This window comes from Bufo bufo, chromosome 4 (genome assembly GCF_905171765.1).
Source record: "Bufo bufo chromosome 4, aBufBuf1.1, whole genome shotgun sequence".
NCBI classification, from domain to species: Eukaryota; Metazoa; Chordata; class Amphibia; order Anura; family Bufonidae; genus Bufo; species Bufo bufo.
The window spans coordinates 535,274,729-535,293,513 of NC_053392.1; positions in this window are offsets into that span (position 1 = coordinate 535,274,729).

Consider the following 18,785-nt stretch of genomic DNA (forward strand, 5'->3'; position numbering starts at 1 on the left):
CTACTGTTGGGGGCACATAATCTGGGGACTGAGAGACATAATGGCGGTCGGCTGAGAGGTATAATGGGGGCTGAGAGGCTCATAATGGGGGCTGAAAGGCATAATGGCGGCTGAGAGGCGCAAAATGGGGGCTGAGAGGCATAATAGGGGGCTGATGAGAGGCATAAGGGCTGATAATGGGGGCTGATGAGAGGCATGGGGCTCTCATCTGAGGTCTGATTGGGGGTAATTTACATTGGGGTCTGAGCTGAGGTCTGATTTGAGGTCTTATTGGGTCTTATTTACATTGGGGGTCTGATTGGGGATGTCAGCTTAGGTCTGTTTAACATTGGGGGTCTAGTTGGTGGTCTTACCTGATTTGTAATAAAAACATTTTTTTTTCTTATTGTCCCCCTCTAAAACCTAGGTGCCTCTTATAGTTTTCCTGAACTGCAGAGCGATGCCCACTTCCAGCCCTGAGCCCAACTACCCACTACCCAGAGCACTGATCCTGAGCCTACTAGAGTCTTCAGAACTGTAAATATTTACAGTAATTCACTGTAAGCTATATATATAAATTACTTGTTTTATGTGAGTAAGGGTGCTGGGTGGTTGGAGAAGGGGGAGGGGGCTTGTAAAGAGAAATTCTGTACCAAGTGTAGTTGATGTGGGCAGCGCAATATGTGGTTGGGGCTGTGTGTGGGTGTGACTTGAGGGTGGGCAGGACACAGGGGCTCCATAATCTCCTATTGCCCGGGGGCCCCATGAGTTGTCAGTTCGCCCCTGCTAGTAGCCAATCTCCTATTTATGTCAGTAGGTCCTGCTGTACTGCTTGTATGGACTAAGTAACAGATCCAGTCACTGATTCCAGATGGATCATTCCATTTTCCAACCAATGGCGTAGATATTGTTGGGATCGGTATATATGGGATGGGGGTTAGCAATGACAAAATTCAGAGGTATAAAAATACAACTTGGCTTTATTTGGTCTGGCAACAAAACAGCAACAACACATAGAGATCAGTTCACACATAAGAGTATACAGAGCACAGACGTTCCACTGTGGCTACTGTGCCTTCCCAGACTCAGACCTTGACTGGACATGTCAACAGTTTTATGCCCCAGCAACAGCATCACCTTGGCTAATTGGTGGGGGGGGAAGGATGCACTGGAGGGGGAGGGAATGGCAGGTCCCACTACCAACCTATCTGCCATTCCAAAAAAATTCAGGCCCGGAAAACAAAGTTACTAAAAACCTCAGCAAAAAATTTTTACTGAGGAAACCCAACTTTCCTGGATTTTTCATCTCACCTACATTAAAAAATGTGGGTGAGATGTACACCCCCTCCAGATGTCTTCAATCTACCTATGTATTCTACGATAGATAGACAGACAGACAGACAGACAGGGGGAAAGACAGACATACAGATAGACAGACAGAGGGACAGACAGACAGATATGGCCACTGTAGATCGTGTTCCAGGGCTTTTAGGACTAATAATTGGCATGATGGTATGAAATCCATTTAGTCCATGGACCGGCAGCTGCAGCAGGTGTTATTTTTCTGGGTCCTTTTTTTAATCCATTTACGGAAGCGTTTCAGGCGGGATGGTCTCTTCATGATCTCCTTCTCTGTTTTGCATGTTATGTTTGTAATGTTCTCCTCCTCTGTTTTGGATGTTGTTTTTATGATCTTCTCCTCCTCTTTTTTTGCAGCTTTTAGTTGTTCAATAATTGGCCTTTCTTTCTTGATCTTATCTTTGGCTGGTCTGATGTTATCTTTCTTAATTTTTACTACTGGCTTTTGAACAACTACAATATGAAAATGAAACCATCAGCATGTAGTAGATATAACAGAATCTATCCTTTTAATATTATGAGCAGTGCAGTAATATAGCGATGCAGCTAATCAGCAGACATAAGCTGTCTCATCTCTGAATTCTGCTGAATTCTGGGGTAATAGAAGGACCCCCAATGTGTGTGATCAGCAGATATGGTAGTTAACCGTTATCTCTGCCTGTACCCCGCTTATATATGTTATTATATAGAAATTATTACCTGGCTTCTCCACATGAATCATTTGTAGATCAGTTGCCTGTTTTTTTTCACGCCGGCGCCATGCCATGTACCTGTGACTGTGAGACAGAGAAATGTCCTGACATGAGCCTTTACAGATGACAATCTTCAGTTCCCCATCAGAATATACCTATGATCCCCATCCTCCCCCACTACAGGGGGTGAGCTATAAAGGTGCAGTATGTAACAGGCAGGAAGGATATAGTGCTGTAGTCTATGTTATATCATAATACAGCACCGAGATAGGGGGGACAGTGGTTACCTGATTATATCCCTGCCCGATCTGGCCCCTGTATTATAACCTGGCTGCAGTAGTTACTGCGCCTCCTGTAGGTCAGACAGTACAGTGTATAGAGAATAATGTGATGTGTAGAGTAGAAGAAAATTGGAAACTCACCAGCAAAAGATGGCAATCACGGCTGCAACCAATAGAAATACGCATATCGGCAGGACAACGCGGTACATGACTGGTAATAAAGACAAAAGATGCTCGTTATCAATTCTTATCATAGAGAACATATTCTACAAGACATTGTCCAACATCTCTAGATCCTTCTGATGCCAGCAGTGCCCTTCATGAGGACATCAGCACGTAGGCACTGGCAGCTTGGCTGGGCATGGAGGGAGTAATTGCTGGACAGTGGGCTGGTAACGTCTGGATAAGGGGCACATCATTATATGTTCCAGAATCACTTTAGAGGACCGATCCCCAAAAGAGCAGCTTAATGGCTGTTCTCCTCCACTACAGTCAGGGCTTGATAGAGGATAATGATAGTAGAATTAGGGGAGGAAGGAATTGACTACTCACTGTTATTTGCACCCGCGCTGTTTGGACCTGGGGTTGTCCTCCCAGATCCTCGGAAAGTCACTGTCCATGAAAGAATGAAGGAAAATAAAGACATGAAATCAATGATAGCGGCAGCTGAGCCCCAAAACGGGGACACGAGGAGACAGAAGATAACAATAAATCAGTATTTAGTAAGTGCCCACTAGTGGTCACTACAGACAAAATGTCATCATTTAAGGCATTGTATGAGATTAGAAACCTTGCAGCTTTCTTTCTGAAATATCCTCCCTCTTGTTCCAGAGGTTGTGTACGGTATTGAAGTTCAGCGCCATCCAAGTAAATGGGTCTCAGCTACAATGCCGCACAGCCCACTCTCCTATAACCTGAGCTCCAAGCCACAGAGATACCAGCCAGGTTTGCCTCTAGGACCCGTAATCATGTAAGGATAAATACAATATTTAGACCCCATTCCGTAAGATAAACCCCCAGTGATAATATCCATTACCTGCAGGTGTTTTTGTGGGCTTTCCGTGAACAGAAAATGTAGAAAATAATAGAAATGCAAGAGCAATTCTTCTTAAATCCATTGTCTCCAACAACTAACCCTCAAAAGAATCCAGTGCACCCCAACACAGAGAAGCCTGGACACAGCATTGTGATGTCACACAGCTTCAGTATTCTAAGGGGGCGGGGCTTCTGGATGCTGATGATGTCATCAGAGATCTAGTCTGAATAAAGAAATGTATATAGAGCAGTGATGTTTAAAGAGGAATGCCGCTTTGGTAAACCTTTAATAAAGTTATAAGGATATTGGGGGTTATTATCCGTTTTCTCTGACACAATCTGGCACAATAGAAATCGGATCCGTCTCCCATTGACTTTCAATGGCGTTCATGACGGATCTGTTTTGGCTATGTTACAGATAATACAAACGGATCAGTTCAAGACGGATGCATGCGGTTGTATTATTGTATCCGTTTTTGCAGATCTATGAGGTATCCGCCCCCAAAACACGAGTGTGAAAGTAGCCTAACGCCTAATGCACACGGCCGTTGTACGGCCGTGCCCATATTGCGGCCGTCTGGATCGGTCTGCGGAATCTCCACGGATGTTGCTCGTGCATTGGGGACTAAAAATTGAAGCACTACTTGCACGGAACGGCCGTGTACATGGGGCCTAAGATGGAATAAGCATATGTTGTCGTGCCAAAATATTACTATGCAATATATAGGACATTTCAAATAGTACCTCAATATACATGAAATAAAAATATACTCATTGCTAAAAAAAAACATAGTGCACCAAAAAGGAGTTGTTGGAATGGAATGATGATAAATGTAGTGGCGTCGCTAGGGGGGGGCGAGGGGGGGCAATCGCCCCCCTATGTTGTCCTTTGCCCCCCCGGTTGCCCCCCCGCTGATTCCCCCAGGTGAATACTAATGAGCGCTTCCATTATGGAAGCGCTCATTAGAACCGAGAGACCAGGAAGTGGTGAACGCTCTGTACTTACCACTTCCTGGTCCTCGGCTGTCGGCTGTGCAGGGCTGCGCACAGCGTGAGGGCGCTCTGTGACCTCACGCTGTGCGCGCTAGTTCAGAGCACAGTCGACTGAGGAGAGGCAGGCGGTGTCCAGGAGCAGGAGAGGTAAGTGTTTTTTTATTTTATAAAATATGTGGCTGCTGGTGGTATAAGGGGGGCTAATGATGAGAGGTATATGGGGGGCCGGGGCTAATGATGAGAGGCATTTGGGGGGCTAATGATGAGAGGCATTTGGGGGGCTAATGATGAGAGGCATAAGGGGGGCTAATGATGAGAGGCATTTGGGGGGCTAATGATGAGAGGCATTTGGGGGGCTAATCATGAGAGGCATAATGGGGGCTAATGATGAGAGGCATAATGGGGCTAATGATGAGAGGCATATGGGGGCTAATGATGAGAAGTATATGGGGGGCTAATGATGAGAGGCATATGGGGGGCTAATGATGAGAGGCATATGGGGGCTAATGATGAGAGTCATATGGGGGCTAATGATGAGAGGCATAAGGGGGCTAATGATGAGAGACATATGGGGGCTAATGATGAGAGGCATATGGGGCTAATGATGAGAGGCATTTGGGGGGCTAATGATGAGAGGGATTTGGGGGGCTAATGATGAGAGGCATTTGGGGGGCTAATGATGAGAGGCATTTGCAGGGCTAATGATGAGAGGCATATGGGGCTAATGATGAGAGGCATTTGCGGGGCTAATGATGAGAGGCATATGGGGGCTAATGATGAGAGGCATATGGGGGCTAATGATGAGAGGCATTTGGGGGGCTAATGATGAGAGGCATAATGGGGCTAATGATGAGAGGCATAATGGGGCTAATGATGAGAGGCATATGGGGGCTAATGATGAGAGGCATATGGGGGCTAATGATGAGAGGCATATGGGGGCTAATGATGAGAGGCATAAGGGGGCTAATGATGAGAGGCATTTGGGGGGCTAATGATGAGAGGCATATGGGGGCTAATGATGAGAGGCATTTGGGGGGCTAATGATGAGAGGCATATGAAGGCTAATGATGAGAGGCATATGGGGGCTAATGATGAGAGGCATTTGGGGGGCTAATGATGAGAGGCATTTGGGGGGCTAATGATGAGAGGCATATGGGGCTAATGATGAGAGGCATTTGGGGGGCTAATGATGAGAGTTATATGGGGCTAATGATGAGAGGCATATGGGGCTAATGATGAGAGGCATTTGGGGGGCTAATGATGAGAGGCATATGGGGCTAATGAGAGGCATATGGGGCTAATGATGAGAGGCATATGGGGGCTAATGATGAGAGGCATATGGGGGCTAATGATGAGAGGCATATGGGGGCTAATGATGAGAGGCATATGGGGCTAATGATGAGAGGCAGCATATGGGGGCTAATGATGAGAGGCAGCATATGGGGCTAATGAGGCATAAGTGCTGATATGGGTGCTAATGAGAGGCATGGGGGCTGATATGGGAGTGATGAGAGGCATAATGGGGGCTAATAAGAGGCATAATAACAGTGTCATCCACAGATGCCCCCATAACAGTGTGTCTTCCACAGATCCACCATAACAGTGCGCTTGCGCACTGATGAGAGACAGAAAGAAGGGGAAAGAATCCGCAGAAGCAAGCAGAGGACGGTACAGCAGACGACTGAATGGCTTCTTTTGTAAGTAAATAGTTTTAGTATAAATGTATCCCTGCATACCGCAATTCTCTGGTATTTTGTAATCTTATTTATATATACTTAATTTGTTTTTGCCCCCTCATTTTTGACTGTGGTATCTTTGTGCCCCCCCCCCCCCTATATATTGTTCCTAGAGTCGCCACTGGATAAATGTAAGTGAATCCAGTAAATCCTGCACATATGTAGGTTGCTGAAGCTGACATCTCAGCAGGTCCAATAAATTCTTGATAAATCTGGTGACAGGGCAGGACAAGTAAGTGTTGTCATCTGGAGGAGACTTTCCTGGGAAACCCTTGCTGTGTGCTGGCATTATCCTGCTGAAAAATGGCAGTTGGAAGCCTTGCCAAGAGAGGAACACATGTGTCCGCTGGATGTCCTGCACATATCGCTCTGCTATTAGTGTCCCTCGTATTACTGCAAGGGTGACTGTCGTATGCGGTGGCTCACCATCCCATTCCTCCCCTATTGGTAGAACTTGGCTGGTCCAAATTTATGCCAATGGAGGAGCAGAGTTAGTTAGAGCAGTTTAAAAAGAAGAGAGTGAGCAATGACCCTGCTCCTCTAGGCCATGAGGACTACAGAATGACCAAGCAAAGAAACTATACAGACTCTGCTGCAAGGTGAGGGGAAACACATTAAGACAGCACCACCACAGTGCAGGACAGGCATAGCTAGAAGCCTGAATCATACACTGGACACCTACAGCTACAGGTACCAGAGTACAGCTGTAGGGAAGGGAATCAGGAGAGAGAGACATTGTTAGCTAATTACCTTCTGATTGTCATCTTCTGCCACTATGATCTGGGAGGAGAAATTGCACTTTGTTATGAACTGCTGCTGCATCTGCTGCTATTTATTTTTTGCACTTAGTAAATAAAGATGTTCTTTGTTCTATGATCTCTGCATGGTTCCTTCATATCACTTTTTCACTGCACTGAACCCCAGGTAGCAATAGACTCAGGGTAGGGCCGTAGATAATTTTTTTTCCTGGGGGGGGGTTCAGCTTTCTCAAATTACACTAGTGTGGGGCTGGCAGGTGGCAGTGCAGGAGGCGGAGCACAGGGGTGTGATTAGGGTGTGCCCAGGCACACCCGACACACCCCGTGCGCACGCCTATGCTGCCCAGGGGCGGATTAAGTGCATGATGGGCCCGGGGCTGTCTACCCAACTTGGGCCCCCCCCCCCCTCCATTTTAGTGCTTCATGAGCGCCACAGTCTCTTCTTAGGCCATATGACATCTTCAGACTAAAAAAAAATACTCCAAATTGGGTCCTAAACTGAAAAATTTTGTCGCCAAACTTAAAATACATATAATTGTAATAAAAAAGACATGGAGGAGAATACAGCACCACATACCTCTTACATCCAGTGACATCTCCTGTCATGTAGACCTTCTTTTTCCTCTTCTCCTCCATTTGACCCAGACCACCATGGCAAATTCTTTCAGCCGCATCTCGTCTCTACAGTTTGTAACACAGACACGTTAGATTTCTCAATTTTTCCATCAACCTCCTCATCCTGGTGTCCCCACAGTGTCATCCTGCCACCCCCAATACTGTGCCCGTTGTGCCCCCCAATGCCCCAGGTACTATACTGCTGAAAAAATAGTGACCCTAATAGACACAATTGGGGTAATTTATCAAACTGGTGTAAAGTAGAACTGGATTTCCAAAATATGAAAGGTGGAATCTGATTGGCTGCTATGGGCAACTAAGCCAGTTCTGCGTTACACCAGTTTGATAAATTACCCCAAATGTTCCTATAGTGTCCACAGCAGCTATAATGTCCCCTAGAGTGCCCCCAGTAATAATAAGACCCTCTATTGTGCTCCAGGCAATAATCCCTGTATAGTGTCCCCAGAAATAATAGAATTGCCCCTACAGAGCCTCCCCAATAGCAACACTCCATATAGTAATTTCCACCATACTGCCCCCACATAGTAATCCCCCCATAGTAATTTGCCCCCACACAGTAATTTCCCCCAAACTGCCCTATATAGTAGTTTGCCCCCACACAGTAATTTTCACCACACTGCCTCCACATAGTAATTTCCACCACACTGCCCCCACATAGTAATTTGCCCCCACATAGTAATTTGTCTTCACATAGCAATTTCCCCACACTGTTCCCACATAGCAATTTCCCCACACTGCCCCCACATAGCAATTTCCCCACACTGCCCCCACATAGAAATTTGCCCCCACATAGTAATTTGCCCCGACATAGCAATTTGCTTCCAAATAGCAATTTCCCCACACTGTTCCCACATAGCAATTTCCCCACACTGCCCCAACATAGAAATTTGCCCCCACATAGCAATTTCCCCACACTGCCCCCACATAGTAATTTGCCCCCACATAGCAATTTCCCAACACTGTCCCCACATAGAAATTACCCCACACTGTCCCCACATAGTAATTACCCCCACACTGCCCCCACACAATAGTTTCCCCACACTGCCAACATATAGAAATTTGCCCCCACATAGTAGTCCCTCCCATAATAATTTGCCCCCACACTGCCCCCACATAGCAATTTGCCCCCACACTGCCCCATCTAGTAATTTGCCACCACATAGTAGTCCCTCTCATAATAATTTGCCCCCACATAATAATTTGCCCCCACATAGTATTCCCTCCCATAATAATTTGGCCCCATACAGCCCCCACATTCCCCCCCATCATGTACTCGATTTATCTTCCCTAATATGTCCTCCTGTGTGTCCCCCCCCCCACATGTCCCCCAAAGTAGGCACATGAAATAAAAAAAATTAAAAATGAACAAAAAATGAAAACCTAAATACTCACCTATGTCCAGGGCCAGGCGCTTGCTCACAGAGGAAGGCGGGATGAGTCAGGCGCATCACAGTGCTGCGTCCCGGCACAGGCGCACGATGACGTCATCACGCACGCCTGCGCCGGGATTTCACTACCGCATAGGCCTCAGGCCTACAAGGCCTGAAGCCTATGGCGGTGATAGGCGACGGGAGAGGGAGCTATGCGCATCCGTGCCCCGCCGCAGTAATACAGTATGTGGGCGTTCGGGTCAGCGGCACGCCTGGGGGGGTTTGAACCCCCCTATCCGCCCCCTTATCTACACCCCTGACTCAAGGTGTACACCGTGACACAACATAACAGCATCTTGTCAGGGCCACTACAACTCCCATCCTCTATAATAGGTTCTCAGGGGTCCTCCTGTATTAAAATACGGTGATGAGACGTACTCTTTTCCTGCACATGTCAACTTGTTCTGGTTAAAAAAAAGTCCAGCAATGATATTTAAAACGGCCAGGAATGTCCGGCATTTTTAAAGTAGGGGGCATACTTAAACTTTATTTCAGTGTTTATATGTGTGTTTTTTTATGGTCCAGTATGAACAGGACAGGCCGTGGAGAGGTTAGTGTAACTCTGCTAGGGCTGTTCTTACTTACCGCTCCTTGGTCTTATGCTCCGGGCGCCCTCTGTGTCCTGACAGCATTCAGCGTAAGGTTGTTGTACTCACAGTCATGCACTGTGACCTCACTCTGAACGGCGCCTGGTCAGTACAGAGCTACAAGAGGAATGTGCCGGATCTCCAGAGTGTTGGTGCTTTCTGGAACAGGAAAGGTAGGTTTTATTTATTTATTTTTTGTCTGATCTCAGGTCTGATTTATGCAATGGAGGTAGAAATCTGTTTTAGTGGGCCATTACTTTGGAGTCTAACCTGAGGTCTGATTGATAGAGTGCAGATGTTATAGGGGCCATTACTTTGGGGTTTACTCTAAAGTCTGATTTATGAAGTGGATGTTACAGGGGGCATTACTTTGGGGTTTAATCTGAGTTTTGATTGATAAGGGGAAGTGTTAAAGGGGCCATGATATTGGGGTCTAATCTGAGGTCTGATTGATGGAGGGGGGAGTGTTATAGTGACTATTACTTTGGGGTCTGATCTGAGGTGTGATTGAAAGGGGTGTTATATAGAAGTCATGATTTAAGGACTGATCTGAGGTCTGATTGATGAAGGGGGTCTAATATAGGCCCATGACTTTGAGGTCTGATTTAAGGGATTGAGGAGTAGCGGTTATAGGAGCTATGAATTTTCTGATCTGATCTGAGATCTAATTTAAAGGATGGAGGGGTGGGGATTGTAGATAGCCACATTAATTCGAGGCTAACCTGGGGTGGGATCTGCTCTGAGGTTTGATGCCTAAAGTCTGCCTTAGGTCTCATCATTTTCTAGTTCTGTAGCTGTGTCTTTTTGTACTTTTATCTTGGCAGTACAGTATTTTTGGCGCCAAAATGGACACAGTATTAGAAAACACTGCAGGATGGCAGTGTGAAAGGGGCAGGTGGATGGGGGTTCTTTGTTATAGAGGGTGGGGATTGACTGCAGAAGCAATGAGTGAAGTCAGTTATTTAACCTGGTCTCCTTGTCCCTAATGTAAAATCTGTAATAGTCCCATCCAGGGGCGTAGCTATAGGGGGTGCAGAGGTAGCAGTCGCTACCGGGCCCAGGAGCCTGAGGGGGCCCAAAAACCCTTGTGCCACATAAGACACTGACATTATAGAAAGTGCATGCTTTTCAATTTACACCTCTGGCTGGAGGGAAAGGGTTAGGTCAAGAATTTGGCATGAGGGGGTGCCCTTTCAATGTTTGCCTCTGGCAGCAGGAAGGCTATGTGCTCACCTGCCCCTTGCCAACAAGCACTAAAGGAATGGGGGCCCAAGCTGAACTCTTGCACCAGGGCCCGTGAGCCTTTAGCTACGCCCCTGGTCCCATCTATAGTGTGCCATCTATTAATCCTGGTGTCTTCTTATATGGCAGGGGAGGTGGCACACTCCTGACCAAAGACATATGCACATGATGTAGCAAAAAAGGGATCCGCTCACCTCTGTTCTCTCAGGATAGGTGCTCCAAACCAAATATTGAGACACCCCTCAAAATTGGATATAATTGGTAGGAAAGTATGGAATGGGCACTCCTATATATGGAAAATATAGGACACTAATTTATTCATAAAACATGCAATACAATAAAATTACAATATTAAAAGACAATGTATCCAAACACAGTATGCTTGTTCTCACTATTTGAGAAAGTATGGTTAATAACCGATTCGGGCAGGGGCTGATTGCTCCAAACTCTGTCTCTGATATTCCCCAACGTGGGCCTGATAGGTCCTGGATATTGGATGCGTGCTGTTGAATTTGAAGAGAAATTGGCGCAGACAGCCTCCGCTCACTTAGGTAATATTTCTCCTACAAACTTCATAAAATAATCACGTACACCACACCAAATATAAAAATAATGACATAAGTCAGTCCTATATTTAATAAAAAAATAGCACCGTTATGCTATTAAATCACTAGACATTGATGGTGTCCTATGTCAGTGCAAAGTCTGTCCAGGGATGAGTATTCAAAGAGCGCTCCACGTATTTGTTACTTTTTACGTGCTTGATACTTTTTATGAACTGTGTCTAATTCCTGTTGTGCCGGCTCAAAAGGTCCTTAGTAAATGCCTAATACAGTTCGTTCACTGTAGAAGGCGAAGTGAACGAACTGTATTAGGCATTTACTAAGGACCTTTTTTTGTCAGCAATTGAATCTTAACAAATTGTAACAGCATACAGCCGGCACAACAGGAATTAGACACAGTTCATAAAAAGTATCAAGCACGTAAAAAGTAACAAATACGTGGAGCGCTCTTTGAATACTCATCAAACTGACATAGGACACCATCAATGTCTAGTGATTTAATAGCATAACGGTGCTATTTTTTATTAAATATAGGACTGACTTATGTCATTATTTTTATATTTGGTGTGGTGTACGTGATTATTTTATGATGTTTGTAGGAGAAATATTACCTAAGTGAGCGGAGGCTGTCTGCGCCAATTTCTCTCCAAATTCAACAGCACGGATCCAATATCCAGGACCTATCAGGCCCACGTTGGGGAATATCAGAGAGAGAGTTTGGAGCAATCAGCCCCTGCCCAAGTATATTTAAACCACATTCAGTGGTTTCCTCCCGAACCGCCCGAGCCAGGTGAATATAGCGCTCCGTTCGGCAGTTGAAGTAGACGAATTCCATACGAAATGCCAATAACTTTTTAAGATGATTCCGTTAATAAAGCATGCGAATCCCCAAACATCAGCCGAAGTCAAGAAGACGGGTACAAATTGAACTCTTTATTGAACACACAAGAATTGACTTATACACATTTTCTAACAAGGTTACCACCCACAGGGTTTTGTAAAAACAACCAATAAACACGTACAATACACTCAGACACTCCCACACAAAATCCTCCCCTCTGCCTGTGATACAATTACCTCACACAATGGGTTGATGCAATTGTATTACAGGCAGGAGAATACACAGTGTCTTCTGTCCTGGAGACAACCAAGGAGTAAGTCAATTATCTCTCAGGAAAAAGGGAAATCACCAATACACACGTGGAGACAATAGGACAGACATCACTACTCAAATATACAATGTCCCACTCTTTACAGTACACATAGACATTTAACATATCCCAAATGGCACAAATTAGACCAGGGGTTCAAAAGTTTGTAAAAGTCCTTTGTGTTAAACAGTTATGTGGACTAAGTCCTATTGTAATGATCACTATCTATCAAATATCATAAGTTACAGGGTTAGTTATTTCTTAGTTACATTAAAACATAACTTTTACTTTGGAATTTAAAAAAATAGGCCCAAAAATACATAGATATATACAAACAATTGGTGATCAGAGCGACGGTATGACAGGTTATCGTGCACGGCGGCACCCAAAGATAAATTAAAGAGGGTACTCGGCGGCACCCAAAAGAAACCCGTACTCCTACCGCTCTGTAGTCTGCGTCCAGGGTGCAGAATGCGTCCAAATGATGCCACGATGTTGGACTCCTAAGTCGACGCTCATCTGCTGTAGGGACGGCGGGGTGCAGCTGAGGCCCTGGTTGGCCCAATAAAGTGGTCTGTGGCTTGCCCTGATACTATTGGGGGGTAGAAGCCTAACCACAGGGCACTCGCCCTTAGAAGGGCGACCCCGTCCGAAACCTTGCCCTGTCGCCTGGCCCTGAATGGCCCTATTCTAGTCCCGCTCCCTACATGCCGGTTTCAGCAAGATAACATTATCAGGGGAGATGTGTAGGACTCTAAAGACTTCTAACGATCCAGTGACGGCAAATATAATCCCATCAACTGTTCGTAAGTGGACTATTATATGGAGTGCTAGATAATGCTCCACCTTAAATCGGGCATCCTTAGATAAGCCACGGGCAGTAAATGCCCGATATAATAGTACACTTACGACCAGTTGATGGGATTATATACAATCCCGTTATACTCTATATACAATATATACAGATATGGGGCACATATCTGGGCATATCTACTGTGAGGGGCACATATCTGGGCATAACTACTGGGAGGGGGCACATAATCTGGCATAACCACTGTGAAGGGGCACATATCTGGGCAGGGCCGGCGCTACCATAAGGCAGGCCAAGCGGCTGCCTTAGGGCGCGCCCTGCGCAGGGCGGAAAACTGAATGCCCTTCTTTTTTTTTTTATAACTTTCTTGAATTTGTGCCGCAGCGCCGCCGCCTTGCGCCCGCCCACCCCCAGCCTGCGTGTGCTGGCCGCTCGGAGTCACGGCAACACATGGTCACATGGGCTCAGCCTGCCACGGGGGCCTGACTGGTAGTGAGCCGCCGCGGCGGGTATCGCAGGGACTAATACAGCCGTCAGCCAGATTAGACCACCAGACGCACTGGCAGCCAGCAGCAGCAGGAGTCAGGACAGGTCAGGAGTGGACTCAGGACTTGGTGATCATGGATGGGGCCAGGGCTGTCCGGGCAGGGGGAAGGTGGATTAAGTGCCATGAAGGGGGGGGGGGGAGAAATGTGACACAATAGCCTATTGTGTCACATTTCTCCCCCCCCCATGGCACATCATTCCCCCCCCGCTCTGGCCACATCCATGATCACATCATTACCCCCTATTGTCAATGTGACACAATAGGGGGTGATCATGGACGGGAGGGATATGATGTGCCATGAGGGGGGGGGGCGCCAAAATGTAGCTTCGCTTGTGTTGGCAAAAATCCTTGCACCGGCCCTGTATCTGGGCATATCTACTGCGAGAGGCACATAATCTAGCATAACTACTGTGAAGAGGCACATAACTTGGCAGAACCACTGTGAGTGGGCACATATCTAGGCATATATACTGTGAGGGGCACATATCTGGGCATATCTACTGTGAGGGGCACATACCTGGTCATAACTACTGAGAGGGGCACATATCCTGCATAATTCCTGTGAGGGAGGCACATATCTGGGCATAACTACTGTGAGGGGCACACAATCTGGCATAATTACTGTGAAGAGGCACATAATCTGGCATAACTACTGTGAGGGGCACATAATCTGACATAACTACTGTTAGGGGCACATATCTGCGCATTTCTACTGTGAGGGGCACATATCTGGCAAAAATACTGTGAGGGAGTCACATATCTGGGCATAACTACTGTGAGGGGCACATAATCTGGCATAACTACTGTGAGGGGCACATAATCTGGCATAACTTCTGTGAGGAGGCACATAATCTGGCATAACTACGGTGAGGGGGCACATAATCTGACATAGCTTCTGAGGGGCACATATCTGGGTATATCTACTGTGAGGGGCACATATCTGGCAAAACTACGGTGAGGGAGACACATATCTGGGCATAACTACTGTGAGGGGCACATAATCTGGCATAACTACTGTGAGGAGGCACATAATCTGGCATAACTACTGTGAGGGGCACATAATCTGACATAACTACTGTGAGGGGGCACATATCTGGGCATATCTACTGTGAGGGGCACATAATCTGGCATAACTACTGTGAGGGGGCACATAATCTGACATAGCTACTGAGGGGGCACATATCTGGGCATAACTACTGTCAGGGGCACATAATCTGGCATAACTACTGTGAGGAGGTCACATAATCTGGCATAACTACCGTTGGGGTGCACATATCTGGGCATATCTACTGTTGGGGGCACATAATCTGGGGATTGAGAGACATAATGGCGGTCGGCTGAGAGGTATAATGGGGGCTGAGAGGCTCATAATGGGGGCTGAAAGGCATAATGGCGGCTGAGAGGCGCAAAATGGGGGCTGAGAGGCATAATAGGGGGCTGATGAGAGGCATAAGGGCTGATAATGGGGGCTGATGAGAGGCATGGGGCTCTCATCTGAGGTCTGATTGGGGGTAATTTACATTGGGGTCTGAGCTGAGGTCTGATTTGAGATCTTATTGGGTCTTATTTACATTGGGGGTCTGATTGGGGATGTCAGCTTAGGTCTGTTTAACATTGGGGGTCTAGTTGGTGGTCTTACCTGATTTGTAATGAAAACATTTTTTTTTCTTATTGTCCCCCTCTAAAACCTAGGTGCCTCTTATAGTTTTCCTGAACTGCAGAGCGATGCCCACTTCCAGCCCTGAGCCCAACTACCACCTACCCAGAGCACTGATCCTGAGCCTACTAGAGTCTTCAGAACTGTAAGTATTTACAGTAATTCACTGTAAGCTATATATATATATATATATATATATTACTTGTTTTATGTGAGTAAGGGTGCTGGGTGGTTGGAGAAGGGGGAGGGGGCTTGTAAAGAGAAATTCTGTACCAAGTGTAGTTGATGTGGGCAGCGCAATATGTGGTTGGGGCTGTGTGTGGGTGTGACTTGAGGGTGGGCAGGACACAGGGGCTCCATAATCTCCTATTGCCCGGGGGCCCTATGAGTTGTCAGTCCGCCCCTGCTAGTAGCCGATCTCCTATTTATGTCAGTAGGTCCTGCTGTACTGCTTGTATGGACTAAGTAACAGATCCAGTCACTGATTCCAGATGGATCATTCCATTTTCCAACCAATGGCGTAGATATTGTTGGGATCAGTATATATGGGATGGGGGTTAGCAATGACAAAATTCAGAGGTATAAAAATACAACTTGGCTTTATTTGGTCCGGCAACAAAACAGCAACAACACATAGAGATCAGTTCACACATAAGAGTATACATGAGCACAGACGTTCCACTGTGGCTACTGTGCCTTCCCAGACTCAGACCTTGACTGGACATGTCAACAGTTTTATGCCCCAGCAACAGCATCACCTTGGCTAATTGGTGGGGGGGGGGGGGGATGCACTGGAGGGGGAGGGAATGGCAGGTCCCACTACCAACCTATCTGCCATTCCAAAAAAATTCAGGCCCGGAAAACAAAGTTACTAAAAACCTCAGCAAAAAATTTTTACTGAGGAAACCCAACTTTCCTGGATTTTTCATCTCACCTACATTAAAAAATGTGGGTGAGATGTACACCCCCTCCAGATGTCTTCAATCTACCTATGTATTCTACGATAGATAGACAGACAGACAGGGGGAAAGACAGACATACAGATAGACAGACAGAGGGACAGACAGACAGATATGGCCACTGTAGATCGTGTTCCAGGGCTTTTAGGACTAATAATTGGCATGATGGTATGAAATCCATTTAGTCCATGGACCGGCAGCTGCAGCAGGTGTTATTTTTCTGGGTCCTTTTTTTAATCCATTTACGGAAGCGTTTCAGGCGGGATGGTCTCTTCATGATCTCCTTCTCTGTTTTGCATGTTATGTTTGTAATGTTCTCCTCCTCTGTTTTGGATGTTGTTTTTATGATCTTCTCCTCCTCTTTTTTTGCAGCTTTTAGTTGTTCAATAATTGGCCTTTCTTTCTTGATCTTATCTTTGGCTGGTCTGATGTTATCTTTTTTAATTTTTACTACTGGCTTTTGAACAACTACAATATGAAAATGAAACCATCAGCATGTAGTAGATATAACAGAATCTATCCTTTTAATATTATGAGCAGTGCAGTAATATAGCGATGCAGCTAATCAGCAGACATAAGCTGTCTCATCTCTGAATTCTGCTGAATTCTGGGGTAATAGAAGGACCCCCAATGTGTGTGATCAGCAGATATGGTAGTTAACCGTTATCTCTGCCTGTACCCCGCTTATATATGTTATTATATAGAAATTATTACCTGGCTTCTCCACATGAATCATTTGTAGATCAGTTGCCTGTTTTTTTTCACGCCGGCGCCATGCCATGTACCTGTGACTGTGAGACAGAGAAATGTCCTGACATGAGCCTTTACAGATGACAATCTTCAGTTCCCCATCAGAATATACCTATGACCCCCATCCTCCCCCACTACAGGGGGTGAGCTATAAAGGTGCAGTATGTAACAGGCAGGAAGGATATAGTGCTGTAGTCTATGTTATATCATAATACAGCACCGAGATAGGGGGGACAGTGGTTACCTGATTATATCCCTGCCCGATCTGGCCCCTGTATTATAACCTGGCTGCAGTAGTTACTGCGCCTCCTGTAGGTCAGACAGTACAGTGTATAGAGAATAATGTGATGTGTAGAGTAGAAGAAAATTGGAAACTCACCAGCAAAAGATGGCAATCACGGCTGCAACCAATAGAAATACGCATATCGGCAGGACAACGCGGTACATGACTGGTAATAAAGACAAAAGATGCTCGTTATCAATTCTTATCATAGAGAACATATTCTACAAGACATTGTCCAACATCTCTAGATCCTTCTGATGCCAGCAGTGCCCTTCATGAGGACATCAGCACGTAGGCACTGGCAGCTTGGCTGGGCATGGAGGGAGTAATTGCTGGACAGTGGGCTGGTAACGTCTGGATAAGGGGCACATCATTATATGTTCCAGAATCACTTTAGAGGACCGATCCCCAAAAGAGCAGCTTAATGGCTGTTCTCCTCCACTACAGTCAGGGCTTGATAGAGGATAATGATAGTAGAATTAGGGGAGGAAGGAATTGACTACTCACTGTTATTTGCACCCGCGCTGTTTGGACCTGGGGTTGTCCTCCCAGAACCTCGGAAAGTCACTGTCCATGAAAGAATGAAGGAAAATAAAGACATGAAATCAATGATAGCGGCAGCTGAGCCCCAAAACGGGGACACGAGGAGACAGAAGATAACAATAAATCAGTATTTAGTAAGTGCCCACTAGTGGTCACTACAGACAAAATGTCATCATTTAAGGCATTGTATGAGATTAGAAACCTTGCAGCTTTCTTTCTGAAATATCCTCCCTCTTGTTCCAGAGGTTGTGTACGGTATTGAAGTTCAGCGCCATCCAAGTAAATGGGTCTCAGCTACAATGCCGCACAGCCCACTCTCCTATAACCTGAGCTCCAAGCCACAGAGATACCAGCCAGGTTTGCCTCTAGGACCCGTAATCATGTAAGGATAAATACAATATTTAGACCCCATTCCGTAAGATAAACCCCCGGTGATAATATCCATTACCTGCAGGTGTTTTTGTGGGCTTTCCGTGAACAGAAAATGTAGAAAATAATAAAAATGCAAGAGCAATTCTTCTTAAATCCATTGTCTCCAACAACTAACCCTCAAAAGAATCCAGTGCACCCCAACACAGAGAAGCCTGGACACAGCATTGTGATGTCACACAGCTTCAGTATTCTAAGGGGGCGGGGCTTCTGGATGCTGATGATGTCATCAGAGATCTAGTCTGAATAAAGAAATGTATATAGAGCAGTGATGTTTAAAGAGGAATGCCGCTTTGGTAAACCTTTAATAAAGTTATAAGGATATTGGGGGTTATTATCCGTTTTCTCTGACACAATCTGGCAC